The sequence below is a fragment of the Lygodium microphyllum genome, chromosome 11 (genome assembly GCF_053477565.2).
Source record: "Lygodium microphyllum isolate KBCC chromosome 11, Lygodium_microphyllum_v1.1.10, whole genome shotgun sequence".
NCBI lineage: Eukaryota > Viridiplantae > Streptophyta > Polypodiopsida > Schizaeales > Lygodiaceae > Lygodium > Lygodium microphyllum.
The window spans coordinates 140,721,184-140,732,720 of NC_141145.1; positions in this window are offsets into that span (position 1 = coordinate 140,721,184).

The following is an 11,537-nucleotide window of genomic DNA, read 5'->3' on the forward strand; positions in this document are numbered from 1 at the left end:
CCTCCAAGGGTAAGACTCGGTCCAAGGCTTGTGGGAAGGAGAGCTTGAAGGGTCGGGATTGGAGCTCCTGTTGTTGCCAGATAGTCAACTCTTGTGGTGGCTAGTTGATGGGATGGTGATCCTCGCATAGTGGCATGGGCTCGTCATGAAGTTGTTGTAGCCGTGCTCGCGCTCTTTGCTAGGCTTGATCCATGAGTTTTGGTCTTCTTCTTCTTGCAACAATGCCGTGCTTGGTAACTTGGGCACCCTCTAGCTCTTCAGGGGGTGGATTGGGCTCTTTGATTTGCAATTCTTTTTCGAATTCTTGCTCAAAGTTCAGCCCTCCCTCAATGTCTTGTTCCATTGTGGGTTGACTGGGGGTGGATGGGGCTGCTCTTGTTCCTCGAATCCAAGTTCCCTAAGCTCATCAGTGGAGAGGCCGGCTTGTCGCAAGTAGCTAAGTTGCTACTCCTTGGTTATGTATGTGTCGGTTGGGAGTGTGCACTCTTGTAGGCCATACCTTAAAGCTCTGGTTATCAATTCTAGTTTCCTTTTCATTCTCTCCACCGAATCCTTGCCTTCAACTTGTGCGTGAAACACTATGCTAAAAAAGGCTTGCCTCTGCATGGAGCATGCTTCAACAGCCTCAGCTTTGGATTCTGCGAGCACCCTATCGCACTCTGCCACTACCAGGTGCTTTGTCAATCCTCGCACTCTTTCAAAGTTGCACCTTTCCTACTGCTGTGCTTTCTCTTCCAGATCTTCCTTACCCCTTTCCACCTCTCGAGACAGCATCATTACCACATGATGTTGCTCATTCCACACTTCTAACATTTGGGTCTTCTCTTTATCCCGACGGTTTGGCTATTATTCTACCCTAATTAGCCACAGAGAACTACTAGTGGGCCTCTGCGAGGCTTTTTGATAGATCTTCAGTAATTTGTGCGTGGCTTTCTAGCTCCACCACATGCAGTTTTCTTTCAGCCATGGCCATGGCCATTAGTCCCTCCACTTCATGCCTCCTTCATGCTGGGCATTTCGTAGCTTGTCCTACAGGCTCCTGGTGGCTTCTTCTATGGCCTCTTCCTTCTCCTTCGACATGACTTCTATCTCTCTCTCTAGCCTTCCTTACTCCTCCATTGCCAACCACATACCAGGGCATCCTCTTGTTCTTGGCGTTTTTCTTCTAATGCATGGTCCCCTTCCCATTGGCTCTCCCATATTTCCGCATTCATCTCTTCCTCTCGTTGTTCTTTTGATGCCCGATCCCCTTCCCACTAGCTCTCTCATAGTTCTGCATTCATCTCTTCCACCCATGCCATTTGTTGCTGGAGCTCAGCGTATTGTTGGATGAGCAACTTGTGGCCCCGTTGCTCCACCACTAGGTCTTGGAATTCATCCTCTAGCCTTTTCCTTAGGCAATCTTCATTCTCTTGTGCCTCCTTTTCTTTGGCACTGAGCTGTTCTTTTAGGTTTGTGAATTTCTTTGTGATGTTCTGTGACTTGTCATGTTATCTCTAGCCTTAGTGCCACATAAACTTCTCTTTCGGCCTCTAGTTTTGCAATCGTGGCCTTCTTCTCTTCCTTAGCCTTCTCTAGCTAGGCTAGAAGTTCAACTATATAGGCATCGTGGTCCACAGCCGAGGGCATTGTTGGCGGTGCTATGGTGGTGAATGCTTCCAACCTTTTCCGCTTTGGGTCTTACCTTGACTCTCGGTGGTTGTTGCAACTGGCCTTTTGGATCCTGCCCATGGCACTATCTCTTGTACTTTTGTGACCACAAATTGCATCATGGACACGAGCTAAGTGGTGTCCATGGTAGGCACTGGCTCTTGTGTTCTGGAGGTGGTGGTGGCGGTCTGAGGTGTGAGAGTCGAAGGGAGGGGATGTAGTGGGCCTTACCCTTTCCAGCAACAATAGGGGCCGCTTTTGCATTGCCGCTGGGCTTGCCTTCCTGTTGTGGGCTCAAGGGGTTCATCTCTTTAGCACCATGGGTCTCCTCGATAGACATGTGCATGGCCTTCGCCATGTCTTCATCGTCCTTTCTCCTTGGCTCCTTAGCCTCTTCTTCTTCTCTCCTCCTCGACTCTCTAAGATTCTTCTCTCACTTTCTTCATTTCTTCCTCCTCTTTCCTCCGTTCTTCTTCCATCCTTTTGGGTTCTTTTTGGGCTCTTTTCAGCTCCACATTCATCATCTCCTCTCTCCTTTGTTGGTGGGACTTTGCGGCCTTCTTCTTTTTGGGCTCTTTTCAGCTCCACATTCATCATCGCCTCTCTCCTCTCTCCTTTGTTGGTGGGACTTTGCGGCCTTCTTCTTCTCTTGTGCCCTAGCCTCTTTTTGGGTAGCCTGCACTTCTTTCTCTCCCTGGTCCTCGTTGATGGTTCTCTTGCTAGATTGCTCTACATCAGGGCATGGTGACTACTGGGGTGTCTCTCGTACCTCCTCTTCAACTCAATTTGCCTTCTTTATGGCCTCTTTGATGATAGCCATTAATACTCCGTCGAATTTTATAGTGGATGCCTTGGAGGCAGGCTTCTTACACGTTGATCTGGTCATTGAGGCTAGGGACTCCCCTCCTGCTGCTGCTGCGCTTGTGGCTAGGATGACAGCCGAGGTCTTAATGGTTTTAAGAAAAACCCATTCCAAAACCCATTCCTATCCACTTCTTCAGGGGGCCCTGTGACTATGCTCTCTAGCAGTGGCACGCCAATCCTGTTCATCAATGCGTTGTATCTTTGTCTCGAGAAGAGGGAATGGGCCATCTTCACTTGCATCCTCACTTGTGGTTTTGGGATGTTTGACAGACTTATCCCATCCATTGTGTGCACATCATGCTTGTTCACTCCTAGCATGGCATATACATCTCTCCGAGGACGTTTTTCCTTCTTGGGGGCCAAACCTAGGGCCTTCTCCACCGTTGCAACACTTAGGAGCACCTCCACTTGGCATTCTTCTTCTCCTACCCTGACTGTTACTATGCCGCAGTTTCTTGCATCATCAAAGCTTCTCAAGAACTTTGCGCACATGCTGTAGTCAACTGCTTGCCCTACTTTCTCCAAGTACTTCCAAAGGGCACATTTGTCCACCATCTCCTTTATAGGTGGCTCCTCCAGGATGGCTTCGTCCAAGTTCAGTGTGTGTTTGAAGGTGAAATGGCTAAAGCCCCTTGTCTCGACACTCAAGCCGTACCTAGTCTGCTCTTCTTTCGTAAAAGGGAGCTTGCCACATTTATCTTGCCCTGCCGTTATGGGTACTTGCCATTTACCATAGTCCAACAGTAGTATTCCTGAGATGGCTTTTCAGTAAGCACCAAATTGATTTTGCTTCCATGAAGAGGATGAACAAGCTGAATTAAAGACATGAATTTTTTAGAGTAGTAGTCTATTCATTCCAAAACATCTTTGACATTTTCTTTCCAACCCTTTTTTACTCTTTCATGTTTCTTTGATTAAGTCTTTTTGTTTCCTTCTTGCCTATGTTTTCTTAATCATCTAATCACCTTACCTTCTCCCCCCTTGGGAAATGGCTCAAATCCTTCCTAGGATTGGACATGGGAGAGGCAAGGGAAATTGAGCACAGTATGGTGCTATCTACTTTGGCATAAGCCAATTGTAGAAATCAGGGTTGTATTCCAAGTGGGCATGACATAATGCATACTTGGGTAATGTAAGTTAGGACATTGGTTAGAAAATCACCTCAGTTAATGTGGCTAGCCACATGTAGGTCCTCTTTGGTAAGGATGCGATCAATGTAAGGGTGGGCCAATACCTGGTCATCTAGGTGTTTGTTTTGAGTGATGGCCAAGACCCTAACAGAGGTTGGTGCTACGTAAGTTGGGTCATACTCAGTTGTTTTAATCGCATGTCACTGCTCAACATTAGTCATTACTTGGCAACTGTGTTCCCATTAGAGACGTAGGTTACACTATTTTCGTAAGAACAATGAGTCTGGGTCAGCAAGGCGAGTGAGTCCCTCAAGCTCAATAGGTGATGTAGGCCTTTGGGGCTTGTTGTATGATGTTATTAGCCGTCTAATGAGCACATGCTCTTTTGAGATTTCACCATTATTGATCAAATTCTTTGCGACCTTAGGGAGTTTTACAATCATGAACTCATATTCTTCCCAAGTGCAGGATAAGGAATGAATATCAGAGGCAAGGGGTTTATCAAGCAAGCAGAGGTTAAGCCTTTTATAGCTCCTAGCAAACGTGGTGAAAGTGTTGTCCAAAAGGTTGATGTAAGTCATCAAGTCATCTTCTGTATTCTCAGCAAGGTCCTTGGCAACTGATAGAAATGAACGTTGCTCGAAGGAAGGCCTAAGACCTTCTGGTGGTTGGGGTAGAATTGAGCTAGACATTGATGGTTCAAGGGGTAGTGGACTAGACAGTGGTGTATCTAAGGGTAACTTTGTAGTCTAATCCATGTATCCAGTGCTGCTTTAGGGTACCGAGGGTGGTTCCAGTGGCATAGATGGTGCGCTGCTTTCCTCTTGCGTAGCCATTGGGGTGCCAAGATCTCTAGACTTAGATGATTACGGGGTATCAAGCTACTATTTCGATCAATAGATTGGTTGGGTTTTTTTGACCGTAACTGTTGCAGGTTATGTGGGCTTTGCAGCTTGGGTTTCCTAGGTGTTCCTTGCCTTAGCGTGGGAGTGTGGCTGTGTGGGGGTGGGGTGGCAAGCGATGGTCATGGTTGGGCTATGCTTCTAGGATTTTCCTTCTTGGGCACCCATATCCAGGTGTTTCCTTTGTAGTATCCCTGGGCTCACAACAAATCTTTGGGGATCCATTGAGGCTTGACTGTGCGCCTACATCGATAGTGTCGGGTCAGTCTCTTAGGTTTTGAATGATAGTTGTTAGCCTTGCAGGGCTATGTTTGTTGGCTATGAGTAGGTTGGTTTTGGTGCTTTGGCACCCATTTAAGTGTGGGCTCTATGGCTTGGGGGATGGCCTTAGTTGGCAGTGGTTTTGTAGTCTGGGTGGGTTGTGATGACTCACAACTCCCCTCCTTAGGCTTGGTCCTAGGTAGCTCTATTGATGGCATGGTAGGCTTGGGTGAAGCCTCACTACGCTTGCTAAAAGCTATCACGATTCGAACATTGCCAATAGCAAGGTGGATACATTGCAGATCATAATCTACATTGCAATGTGCTTTCTTCTTGAAAATGCGTCCTAACAATGATTCTTGACAGGCATCCTTCGTATTTGGCAACACATAGAAGATGACTGGTTGGCTCTCAAACTTGATAGAGACTGTGATCTTGCACTTCCCTACAAGTGCATATGACTTGCCCCTGAATGGACTGAGTTTAGCGTTAGCAGGTTGCAACTCTGGTTGACCAATGAGGGTCCAATGAGCATGAGTCAAGATATTGAAGTCAGCTCCTCGTCAACCAAGGCATCAAAATTGTGTATGTGCAGGGCAGTGGCCGTGATGCACAGGTATGCTACTACTACTACCTCCTTATCATCGTCCTCTAATCCAATGATGGTGGCTACGTGGACATTGATAGGGGCTTCTAGGATTGGGTGTGTGGGATGGTGGTACTTCTTCATGTGACTGCCATTAAAGAAGCCTATGCCCTCACCTTCAAGGGTTTCAAGTTCTATGTTGCCCATCCTACTAATGATGTGCACTCGAAAAGGTCCTAATCCTTTGAATTTCATTTTTTACTTGTGGCCGGCCCTTTACCAAGTAGAGCAAAACAAGGTCTCCCTGCACAAAGTCTTGTTGTTTGACGTGCTTGTCAAACCACATATTCTGTCATGCTTTCTCACAAATTAGGGCATGTGTAGCTATGAGCCGAGTCTGAGAGAGTTGTTCCAATTCCATGAGAGGGTCGGTCCAAGCTTCCTTTCCTTCCCATCTCTCCTATATTTCTATCCTCAAGCTAGGGACAAAGAATTATAATGGCAAGATGGCCGTCCCATAGGGCAACCTAAAGGGCGTCTGTCCCCACAGTGGTTTTATAGGCTGTCTGATAGGACCATAATGCTGCCATAAGTTTGTTGTCCCAGTCACTTCGTGAGGTGGAAAGTACCTTTGTAAGGACATTGACTAAGATCTTGTTCGTGGATTCTACTTGGCCATTAGCTTGCGGGTAGTAGGGTGAGGATTTCCTATGGATGACTAAGAAGGTTGAGAGCAGGTGGGAAATCACCTCATTGATGAAGTGAGTGCCTTGGTCACTTATTAATTTGATATGGAAACCAAATCATGAAATGACTTACTCCCACAATAACTTCACTATGGTCCTAGCGTCGTTCTTCCTGGTGGCTCCTGCCTTGGGCCCATTTCATAAGATAGTTAGTTGCTACAATGATGTATCTAGCTTGTGAGTATTGTGCTACATGACTGATGGGGGTCCAATGAAGTTGATTCCCCATTTCTCAAAGGGTTGTCATGCAATGATAGGAGTCAACTCCATCCTATCCTTTCATGCAAGAACTTTAGTCCTTTTGCACTCATCGCAATGCTTTACGAACTTAGCAATATCTTAGGTTAGGGTGGGCCACCACAATTGATATTGTAGCACCTTGCAGGCTGTTGTATCCTTGTTGAAGTGCCCTCCAACAATCCCACCATGCGCTTTGCTCAACATGTCATGCATCTCGTGCTCACACATGCATCATCGTAGCAACCCATCTTGCCCTAACCTATAAAGTTGGCCAACTATCAATGGTAAGGTTGGATTTTTAGAATAAGTCTCCTAAGCATGGCCTTCTTGATAGGTCTCTTGGGTAGACTGTGCTCTAGCACTTGGACTATATCATCCACCCAGTACGGTGTTAGATCGGCTCTAACCAGGTCTTTCTCACTAGACAACCAGAAAAGATGAGCGTCCTCGACAAAGTGTCATCTATGCCTTGTCCAACACCTTCTCCAGCATCTTTGTCATGTGAAAAGGGTTGTCTTGCCTGCTTACCAAACTGACATGCTTCGCATACCTTATGAAATTCTGTCATGTAGTGCTACTTGCCCTTGCGTACCACCATAGAGAAATCAAATTCTAGAAGAAGAAGCAACCATCTAGCGATGGATCCAATAGCACAAGGTTTATTTACAAGATATAACAAGGCTTGATTGGTCTATAAAAAAGGTGAAAGGCGTGGCCAAGAGGTAGGGTTGAAACTTCTTTACAACAAATACCATGGCCAACCCCTCCCTTTTTGTGGTGGAGTAATTCATCTCTATGTCAGTGAGTTTCCTATTAGCAAAACTCATGGGGTAGTCTAGATTATGCTCACTAGGCTGCCACAAGATAGCTCCAATAGCAAATTTAGATGCGTCTATATGCATGTGAAAGGTGTTGTTCCAATCTGGGGCTCGTAAGATTGGTGTACTTGTAAGGGCCTTCTTTAGCTCCTCATATGCTTGTTGGCACTCATCAGTCCACTCGAACACGATCAACAACTTATACAATGGTCTTGCAATCAATGCATAATTCAACACGAAGCACTGATAGTATTCGATGTGACCTAAGAAACACTGAACTCCCTTATAATCCTTGGGTGGCGGCAAGTCAACAATGACCTTGAATTTTGAAAAATCAGTGGCTATGTCATTCTTGAATACCACGTGCCCTATGATGCATCTATGCTTGACCCAGAACTATGGAACTTCAAGGGGTTCAATGACAAGTTGTAAAGCTGGCATCATTCAAAGACCCCTCGCAACTTCTCCAAGTGTTCTACCTAGCTAAAGTGCACACATAGGTCGTCTACAAACACTTTAAGCTCTTATCTAAGCATATCTTTGAAGATGGTGCACATTAGACACTGAAAGATTGCAGGTGTGTTCATTGAGCCAAAGGGCATTATGATATAAGCAAAGACACCCCACTTAGTGGCAAATGCGGTCTTGTGCCTATCATCCGGGTGCACTTGCACTTGGTTGTATCCTGAGAAGCCATCTAAAAAGTTGTAGGCTTCTTTATCTGCTACCCTTTTGATCATGTGCTCCATGTATGGTAATGTATAATTATCCCTTTTTTGTCGCAGCATTAACCTTCTTATAGTTCATGCACACTCAGATCTTCCCATTCTTCTTCATGACTATCATGATTGGTGATACCCAGTCCATGTGCTCTATTTCATAGATGAATCCTACCCTCATTAGCTTATCGATTTCCTCCTTCATGGCTTGGTCATGTTTTGGATTCACAGGGTACGATCGTTGTTTTACAGGAACCGCATCAGGGGCCATTGGTATGTTATGTGTCACCACTCTAGGATCCACTCCTTTGAGCTCATCTAAGGACAAGGCAAACACGTCCACGTACTCTTGCAAGGGCACAATGAGATTGGTCTCTTCCCCCTCGGTCAAGTCGTTAGCTATAAACACAGGTCAAGGCTTCTCGCCTTCCCCTACCAAGTTGATTTCTTTGACCTTGGCGGGTCCCTCGATTGGCTCACTTGTCTATCCTTATCTTTTTTCCCCCAGCAAAATCACTATCTTGTCACATTTCTTAAGCTTTTTGGTAGGTCCTACGGTTTCTTATGCTATTCTACCTTCGACTTCTTCGTCTTTCCTCTCCTTTATCCCTTCACTCGTTTGTGCCTCAGGTGGACTAGCAGGTCCCCCTTGGTATGTTTGGTTCTAGGAGGTCGGAGTATCTTCGGGTCACTCTTCATAAGTACTGACCTCTGATTCGGAATTAAACTCGCAATCCTCGCTCGAGGAAGGAGTTTCCCCTGGTAGTCATATCTTGGTAGGTGCGTCCGGCCCCTAAGCAAGGGTGTCATGGGTGGTTGGGCTATCCCTGCTTGTTCGTAATCTATTGCTCCCACGTACTCCAACTAGGAGCGATCACACTCCATCTGCATGACTCCTCTCTTGATCTTGTAAGCACTCCCTTTTTTAGGCTTGGAGTCTGCCCTTATCTGCTCTATCACTCTTTCCTCAATGTCATACTCTACGGTGTCTATCTCTTCTTCGCTTTCCTCACTAACAGCGAGGTAGCCTTTGTACTCATTATCAGAATCTACTCCTTCTGTGACTCCTTGTCATCCCCTAGGCTCTTGTCTCTGGCCTATCCTTCATCGGTGACTAAGGCCCCATTGTATAGCAAGTTCATATCGTGCACTTTAGTCCATTTTCACGTAGGTTCCCAGGAGGTCTTTGAGAGACTTGAGATTAACAATGGTGTTGTCGGTCAATTTGCTTGTTAAATACTCAAGGATCTTGTGAAGTTCTTGCATGTTGCTAGGAACATGGAAAGAGATAGGCCTTGGTTGGCTGCTTGAGCTCCTGGCCATCCTGCAAAGTGGCACTGTGGGCTCCTTCTTCAACACACTCGTAGTTTTTGTAGCCTGTTTGTACGTCTCCTCTTCGTTTGAGAATGGAAGATTGATGGTCACTACAATGTGCATCCAATCTCGCTCATCCTCAAGGAAAGGGATGTACTTGGTTAATGGCCTGTATGACTTCCTTACTGGCACATCACCTTTGAGCATGGCAGAGATGGCATCTAGGTCGATAGCGGTTGTCTTCCAAGTGTCCATCTCGACCTTTACTGCTTTTGTTTGGTTTCCTAGCAAGATTAGACTATTGCCCCAATCTTCGACAACTTGAGCATTCCTTATTCAAGGTCGGCCTAACAGAATATCATAGTCCACTCCCTTCGTGACAATGAAGTTCACAGATAACTAGACACCCGCGATCTTCACAGGTCAATTCTTTAAGACTCTAAATGGCCTTACTTTTGTTCTCTTAGCTAGAGTGATGTTGAACCTAGCGGTTTTTGATAGGTGGGTTTCCCCAAGCCTAGAGCATAGCATGGCTCAGCACACTCACTCCTACCCCAGTATCTACGATTCCCTTCTGTGTTATGTCTCCTAGGGCTAGGATAGGCAAGACTGGGTGCATCTTAGTGCCTTCCCAAAAGGCATTGATGTGTAGTGACTTTGGCACTGACTGCAACGTTAAGCTAGGTATCTGTGTGACTGCATCATGATCTTGCAAGTTAGTGGTAGTATGCTCCATCAATTCTTCCACCCATAGGGTTTGCTTCCATGTGAAATACATTCCCCTCTTCACTTTCATCTTCATCTAGCTCATCGGTGATGACAAAGTTAAGCTTGCTATTTTTGGATTTGCATTTTAGCCTATGGTCTTATGTCCACTTTTCTCCGCACTTGAAGCATAACCCTTTGGCCCTCATGTCCCTTATTTGATCATTTGAGAGAACCTTGTTATAAGTGCTGTTTTGAGATCCCTTTTATGCATTTTCAGCCCTTGCAAAGCTGTCATGAATTGTCTTGGGCTGCAATGCACCTAGTTCTGAAGAGAGGGTTGAATCTAGGCCAAAGATGTATTTGCTTAACTTGGCCAAATCATCAATCCCTTCAATGTACATAGAAAGATTAAGGAACATATTAGAGTAATCACGAATAGACATGCCCCTTTGTTGAAGACCATACCATCTTCTTTGCAATCTTTCTTTCTCTATTGGAGAGACAACACCTTCAACATTGCCTTTTTAAAATCCTCCTAAGAAGCAAAATTGTGACTAACTCTTTGCATATATCTCCACCATGTATGCACGCAGCCTTCAAGATGGAGTGCCACAAAATAGACCCACATGACCAGCCTCTTTTGGCAAGTTCTCTTCGAGAACCTTGAGACAAAGTTAAAGTTTTCATCCTCTTATCATCCTCCAACTGATGGGCAGAGTGAAAGTACTAATTCTATTGTTTTGGACCTTTTTAAATCCTATCTCTGATAATCAAAGAGAATGGGAAAAGTATTTGCCTTTAGTAGAGTTTGCATACAATAATACGGTGCACTCTAGTACTGGTAAGACACCCTTTGAGATCATCTATGGCAAGCCTCATTTACCACCCATTCTTCTTACGAAGGATAAGATCTTTGCATGAGTTTGTTAGAGACATTGATACAACTTTCACTCAAGTAAAAGCTGCTATCCAAATGACACAAGAGAAGCATAAACGCGAAGCAGATAAGCATTAGATCTCAAGTTAGGACAATATGTTCTTCTTAAGTTTGAGAAGGCTTGCTTGAAGAAGTAGAAATGTCAAAATGGTAAAGTGGTTAAGCTTTCTAATTGCTATTATGGCCCTTTCAAGATCACAGATAAGATAAATGATGTGACTTTTTGTTTGGATGTCATTGGAACATTCATAACGCTTTCCATATAAGTTTGCTACATCCCTATATTCGAGAACCTCCAATTGAACCAATCAAGGAAGATTTACATGACATAGAAGAAACAAAAGAGTTCCTTGTGCCTGAAAGAATTTTACACCATCATCAGGACAATACTCTAAGGTCAGGTAAGGTATTACGGAAGTATCTGGTTAAGTTTAAGAATTATCCCCCATTGCATGCTCAGTTTATGACTAAGAGAGAACTACAAGACTTTCCAGATCTTCTTAAGGACTATGTATCCCCTCTACAGTTGAGGTCAATTGTTTAGAAGCCAAAGGGATGTCACTAAATTGATTGCTTATTACACATTCTCTATTAATAAATTCAGGTCAATAAATTAATGACTCACTTTTCTTTAAGTGTTGATGATGAAATTGATTGCTTAT